Source organism: Corvus brachyrhynchos, unplaced genomic scaffold (genome assembly GCF_000691975.1).
Source record: "Corvus brachyrhynchos isolate BGI_N302 unplaced genomic scaffold, ASM69197v1 scaffold297, whole genome shotgun sequence".
NCBI classification, from domain to species: Eukaryota; Metazoa; Chordata; class Aves; order Passeriformes; family Corvidae; genus Corvus; species Corvus brachyrhynchos.
The window spans coordinates 231672-238729 of record NW_008239118.1 but is presented as its reverse complement, the minus strand read 5'-3'; the positions used below and the strand labels follow the sequence as shown (position 1 = coordinate 238729).

The 7058-nt window shown below is 53.2% G+C and overlaps 1 protein-coding gene and 1 long non-coding RNA gene across 4 annotated transcripts in view; one reads left to right on the top strand and one right to left on the bottom strand.

Annotated features, from left to right (window-relative positions):
* LOC108448079 overlaps positions 1-2602 on the top strand; it is a 4065-nt gene extending 1463 nt beyond the window's left edge. Inside the window, exon 2 of the long non-coding RNA XR_001863864.1 lies at positions 2245-2602. This is a non-coding gene — a long non-coding RNA (uncharacterized LOC108448079). The remainder of the gene's footprint in view (positions 1-2244) is intronic.
* Positions 1-7058, bottom strand: part of LOC108448076 — a 101104-nt gene that overhangs the window by 6391 nt on the left and 87655 nt on the right. The gene's annotated exons all lie outside the window — the stretch shown is intronic.

Sequence of the window (7058 nt, the reverse complement as noted above, 5' to 3'; positions counted from 1 at the left end):
TGATGGATGGATGGAGGGATGGATGGATGGATGGATGGATGGATGGATGGATGGATGGATGGATGGATGTGCAGCCCCGGCTCCCTCTGACCCTGGCACGGAGCTCGTTGGGCAGCCCACGGTACCTGAGGCACCTCTCCGTAAGGGACAGGACACTCCTGACAGCCCTAAAAGCCCGGCAGGATGGCAGCAGGCCCGGCCGACGTGTTAGGGATGTGCTGCATCCCGGAAGCTTAAAAGGGCCTTTATCCTGGCCTGGGATCCATGATTATCCTGGTCTGGGAACCATGATCGCCAGGCATGGAACTGCCTGGCCCGGTTTCCCTCCTGTCCTGCTTGAGGCTGCCCCCGGGGACAGCACCAGCTCCTCCCAGCCCCGGTTCCTGCTGTGAGCAGAGCCAGGGCTGTGCCGGGCTCTGTCCTCACACCGGGTTAGAGAATCCCTCGCATTTATCCATGAGCAGCCAGGCACTGAAACCAGGAGAAGAGCTGCTGTCCTGAGCACTGGCTTGCTTTCAAGGTGACACCCCGGGATATCACAGGGGGAGATGGGAAAACGGGTGTCCTGGGAATATTGCTGCAGTTTCAGGGAAAAGGAAGCTTTCTGACACTCCCCTCTTCCTTCAGACGCTGCAGGAAGGGCAGGGATGGCCGCAGTGGGACAAAGCCCCCAGTTCCAGTTCCCAGTCCAGCTCATCCCTCCTTCCTCCTCTCCCCTTCCCAAAGCATCCGGAGTTTTGCTGCTTGGCCCCTTCTACTCCCATTCCCACCAGTCCTTCCCAAAGCAGATGCACGGGCTGGTTTGCAGGAGCGGAGCCTCGCGTGACTCCTGCAAGAGCAGCAAGCCCAAGAGCAGGAGAAAATCCCACTTGGAAATGAGCGGTTCCCCCCTGAGATGAAGAATAGTGGGAAATCAAGGCAAGTTAAAAGTCCTGGAAACTGTTCCCTCCTGCTGGAAGTTTAGCACTGTGCAAGAGCCAAGTCCCCAGACATCAAAGTATTTACAAATTAAAATAAAGTCAGCTCTTGTGGTGCTGTAGGAAACAGGATGGGCTGGTGGAGATCCAGTGTGGGGCTCTTCCCACGGGGAGAATTCCTGTGGGGAGGAATTTTCCCCTGTGGAGCCGCTGTGTGTGGCTGACAGGGAATTGGGATGGTGGGTATGAAAATGACCCTTTAAACCCAGATCAGCACTGCCACGCCTCCGGGCCGTGTCCAGGGCAGGTGGGATGGATGTCCTGGAGGAGCCAGCGTCCTTCCCATGGCTCCAAAGCATCCCAAGCGGCCAGGCTAAAGCAGACCCCAGATTCTGGAGGGTTAAATGGGGTTGGATGAATTCCTCCTTTGTTCGTTATTTTACTGGTATCAAACAAGCAACTTAAAAGTGCAAAGCTTTGAGACTAAAAATAGCTCAGCTGTTCAAGTGGTGATTTGGTTTTGGGGAAAAAAACCCCCCTCTATTTCAATCAGCTCTTTTAAGGGCCGTTTGAAATTACAGTATTTAAAATAAAATTTTTTTTTCGGTGGAGGAAATGCGTTCTTCAAACTTTCCACCCCTTGCCTGCTTGTGCTTCAGCCTGAGCACAAGTGGTTGCTGCAGAGGATGGTGGAAAACAAGTCTGGGTGGGCTGGGGGAAGCAGACGTGGATTAAGTCCTTCATCCTGCAGTTCCTGCACTGGAGCAGGGCTCTTGGGCACACCCCCCTCCTGGCTGGGACGTGCCCCTGTTCCTCATTCCGTGGTTTGAAGGGCAAGGTTGGCGCTCCAATGTTGACAAAAGCCCCAAATCCCTGGAGCCAGAAGGGATGGGAACAGCAGAGAGGGAAGCCTCGGCTCCCAAAATGGATGGTGCTCCCTAGGAATGAGCAGTTGTTTTCCTTGCATTTCAACTCATTCCAAACGCAATAAACTCCCAATTAAAGAAATGAATCTGTGCTCACAAATGCAAATCGGAACCCACCAGTTTTTCCAGCCCGTATCCAAGAGAAAATTCCCGTTCCCTTCCCTCTCCTAGCCCCCTCAGCCTGGGTGACGAGCCTGGACAGTGCTGGGTGCAGGGACATTATCCATAAAGCCTGTAATCCAATCCAGCCCTTCCTACAACAGTTTCACAGCACGCTGGGATTTTTTTAAGGATATTTTCTATTTTCATCCCGTGATCCCATGTAATACATAGTCTTGGCATTTCTTATCACTTCCAACCATGCCTTTCGCAATTTTTTTTATGTTTGTTCCAAATTTCAGGGCTGTGCATCCTTTTTGCCTCAGACCAAAAGCCTATCGCACGTTCTCATCATTTTAATTAAACGAGGGCCAAGCCAGGGCAAATGTTTGATTTTGACTCCAAAGGTGCATGCAAATCACCAATTCCATTTGATTCGGGATGGAAAAGGCTCCCTGCTACATCCTTCCTGGATACGGAATTAAGCTGCCTGCCAAACTCCGGGCTGCACATCACTGTGGGCTGGAAATTAAAAGCTGAATTCCCACATTAAATGGAAGTTGTGCAGGCATTGTTTTTAAGATCCGCAGCGAATCCGACGGCATAAAACTCGGATCTTTTCACTCGAGGCAAGCGCCGTTGGAATTCATCAACTCCCAACAAGCAAAGACTGAAATTTGCATTAAATGGCTCCGGAAACAAAATTTCCCAGCATGGGAATGATCTCCAAATGACTTCCTCTTGTAATGGCTTCCCATTAAAGGCACTTCCAAGTGCAGCTGCGGAGATGGCACCCATGGAAGGTATGAAGCTGCACCTTGAGCTGGAACACGATCCCGGCAAAACGTGCTATTTATATCCGGACAGAGCCGGGACCGTTCCCGACATCTTGGGAATGTCAGCACTGCCTCTGGGAACGGCCGTGCGGAGGAGACGTGGCGCCCGCAGAGCTGACTCCCCACGGAAGCGCCGGAGCTGTGCCGGGGCTGCTCCTTTCTGCTGGCCTTAAAATCATGGAAGGGCCCTGAAAGGCCACTGCGTTCCACCGAGGAGTGGTGGCTCACAGAAGGCATGGAGCAGTGGGAGGTCTGGCAGTGCCCAGGAGGCCCTGGCTTGGCTGGAATGTGCTCTCCCCACCTGGGGAACGCAGATCTCCTTGCTCTGAGAGAGGCCACCCTTATCATCCCAGTGTTCCCTTTTCCTGTTTGGAAGCACTTCTCCTTTTGTTCTCCATGGAGAGCTCCTTGCTGGGACCGTTCTCCAAGCCCGGGAGCAGTGGGAGCAGGCCAGGTCCTCTCCCAGGACATTTCCATGGCTGTGAAATTCCAGAGCTTGCTCACGTACCTGTTCCTTGGCTTTCTTCATCATGCCCAGGTCTCGTTCCTTTCACGGGATTGGCAGGAATGTTGTGCTTTCCGTGTGGAAGCTGCGAGAACTCTGGACCCACTCGCCGGCACACCCCTCTCCCCGGCGGGTTTCCAGCCCCTCAGCGCCCTCATTCTCCTTCCCTGCCTGTTTTCTTCTGGATCTAAATGTTTTTTCAAACCAACTGGATTTGAGTTATTTATTAGGAGCGTATTTTCCCTGGAAATAAATCGGCGGGGCTGTAATTTGGATGTAATGTTCCCCAAAAGCCATTCAGGCAAAATCTCTTTTTAACTGTGGCTAATTACGGATCCGCGGCTGCTCCGCACCAAAACCGGGAGCAGCCAACGGAATGTTGATTATTTCTCTCACAAAGGGGAAAAATCATAAATTCTTTCTAATGGGATCTTTAATAATAAAAAAGAACATAATCATTACTACCCAAAGATGGATGGCTTCCATGGGGCTTCCTCACCAGCATTTTGTCTGATTCCATCTCCGTTGCACTCGCAGCATTAATTATTGGAGACTAATTAGGCAAAATTGCGATGGAAACCCTAATGAAAACGGGTCTCCCAAACCCTGAACTCCTTTGGCTTCTTCCTTTCTTTCCGAGTCTTCCCGGAGCGCTCGGGGCGTTGTGGGGACCCCCACCCTCAGTTGGCTCGGCTGGTGCTGGAGTGACTCCAGCTCTCCAGCAGCCACGGACAGCCCTCCCTGCCCCGTGAGTTCCCAGAAGTGCTTCGATTCCTGCTCCTGCCGCTGTTCCGGCGAGCCCCCGCGCCGCAGGTATCCCGCCTGCTCCGTGCCCTCCTCCCAGCTGCGCTGGAAGCGCTTACGGCGGCTTTGCTGCGGCAGCTCCGCTGCTGCCTCAGCGCAGCGAGGTCACAGGTTCCTCCCTCCCCACGGGCAGCTGTCCTGGGATCCAACCTGCCGCGGGAGAGCTGCCACCCGCCGGATTTCTGCTCACTCCCGCAGGTTTTCTGCAGAGCAGGGGCAGCAGGGAGAGATTATCCTGCTCCATGCCCCAGCTCCATGCTCCAGCTCCATGCCAGCGTGCCTCTCCCGCTCAGTCATGGGGATAAAAATAGGGGGAAAATATTAGGAAATGGTGTTCCCTCTTTTGTTGGATAATAAATCCATTGATTCCTATGCAACACCCCTAATTTTAGGTGTGGTCAGCTGTCCAGGACCTTGTCCCATGTCTGTGGCCATTGGGAGGATCCAGCACTCCCCCTCTGCCGCAGCCTCCACCACATGGAAGAGCACGTTTCCCTCTCCCACCTTTTCCCAGACTAAACAAGCCCAGCTCTTTCCATGTCCCCTCTCAGGGCATGTTTTCCGTGTCGGATGCTCCTCGCTGCTCTCCCTGGCCCGGCTCCAGGCGCTGCACACACAGCTTCTCCCGGGGCTGTGCCCAGGCCAGAGCTGTTCTCCAGCTGAGCCCTTCCCGCAGCAAGGCTCTCTCCATGTGTCTCCCACATGACATTCCCGTTTGGCCATCCTGGTACCGTGTTTGCTGTTTTTGCAGCAGGATGACATCGTGTGCTCAGCCCAGACACAACCCAGATTGCTTTCCTTGGAAACAGGCCCTCGGATAATGTCTTCCAAAATAAAAATAATCATTACTTGAAGCTGTGTCCTCTCCAGTGTTCCCAGCCAGGCGCAGCTGAAGTTTGCTTCTCCTTTTTTTTGCTGAACCTTTTTCCCCACCATCCATGATCAAGCAGAAAGGCTGTGCATTCCCCATCCCTGGAAGACGGTTTGGGGTGGAATTCTCTGCAGCTCGTGCTGCATCAGTGCAATGGTGATCTTAATAATATGGTTATTTTTTAATCATTCGATTATTTCTTAATCGTTAGGTTATTTCTTAATCATTAGCCCACTGAAAGCAGGATCTCATCAGGCAGGAGGCACTGGAGGCGCTGCTCCTGTGATTTGGGAATTGCACTCTCCGAGTCCAGGGCCCACAAAGCCCCTTTCTCTGGCATCACAAACCCCCAGGGAGCAGAAAGTTTGAGTTACGGAGCACCTTTGCCCTCCGGATTTCTCCCTGGGAGCTGTGAGCTCCAGGAGCCACACCTGGCTCTGCTCCAACACCCTCTCCGTGCCAGAGACCCACCAGCCTCTCCTTAACTCCGAGCATCCTTGGGCTCTCCTGTGGGATGCGGGGGCAGCGTTCCTGCGGCGCTGTGATTGCACAGGATCCACCTGCTGCCCTGCCCCGACAGTCCCGAGGTCTCCTCCCTCCTCCAATCCCTGTGGAATTAATTAAAGGGAAAAAAGGGAAGGAAAGGCCTTCTCTGCCGGCTGCTGGGAGCTGCTTTTCTCTTTCCAGCCGGCCGTGTACGAGGTGTGGGGGGTTAAAAATAGTTGGGAATGGTAATGAAGTGGAGAATGCGATAAACAGAGGAAGAGCCGGAGTTTTCCTGCAGCCCCCAATCACCGGAGCTCCCAGTTCCCCCTCGGCGAGTTCCACCACCATCTCCATTGCTTTTCCCCTCATTACCACAGAAGATTAACGGCTTTGGGTTTGAAAAGTCCACTCTCTCCTCAGCGGGTATTTAGAGGGTGTAATTCCCGATTAAGTTTCACTGCAGCTTCCCAGGCAGCAGAGATCCCTTCAGGAGCTGAGCGGGGTGAGATGGGCCGCAGATATCCCTGTCAGATGTGTGGCACGGCTCCGCGGCACCTAATGGGATTTGCATTGCAGCCATTGCTGCAATAATCTGCCCCCAAAGCTGTTCCCATCACACTTGTTAAGCGTCTCTAAAATAATCAGGAATAAAGGTAAAGCGCTGGGAGGGGGAGATAAAATCACTGCCTTTGGAGGGGCAACCCTGAGCAGCAGCTGGCATGTGCTGGGATCTTGGGCACCCAGGAGCAAATCCAGGGGGTTTCCTGGGGCACACCTTGATCTTACAAACCCCCTGCTTTTAAAAATGCTATATCACTGCGGCCCAAAACTTCCCTAAATGCGGATAAGATGAAAATCTAGCCAAGGAGGGGCAGACCCCGCAGCCACCAGACAATTCCCATTCTTAGATCTGCTCTTTGTGCCTTGAGTTTTGGAGCTGCTGGGGAGGAAATCCCACCTGCAAGTGCATTCCCTAATCCCTTCAACTCTGCCTGAGAAGCTTTCCCCAGCACTACGTATTCCCAGGCCACAAAACTGCACATTAACCTGGTTCTGAAAACTCTTAGAGGAAAAAAGAAGCCTGGAATCACCAGGAATTTTCAGCCCCTACCCAGGAGATGAAACAGAGTTAAACCTGTTGAGTTGGAGTCGATGCTTTTGATAAAGAACAGACTTTGGGGTGGAAAAGGGAGCAAGGCTGAGGTGACACTGCCGGGACCAAACCTCGAGGTGCTCTGTGGGTGCCTGGTGTGTGGGGGGTGTTACCCACACCTTACTCCCAGGTGTAGGCGCTACTCAGGGGTGTGCACGCACAGCGGGAGAGGATCGGCCACGCTTAAGGAGATTATTTTCCCAGTGCCTCGCTCGGGCACGCTGGGAGACGAGTGTTGATATTATTGCTTTCCCCTCCTGATCCTTGAGCCTTTTGCTTGGCTAACAAAGCCCAGAGCAATCCCCAGGGAATTACTGGAGTGATTTCCCTAAGGCCATCCTGTTCTCGCCACGGCAGGATAGAAATGAGGGTTTCTCGGCACCGTCAGCAATGTCTAATCCGCCTTCTCTAACCTGTCTGGCAGCGTGCTGGGAAGAGGGAGCAGTGTGGAGTCAGCAGGA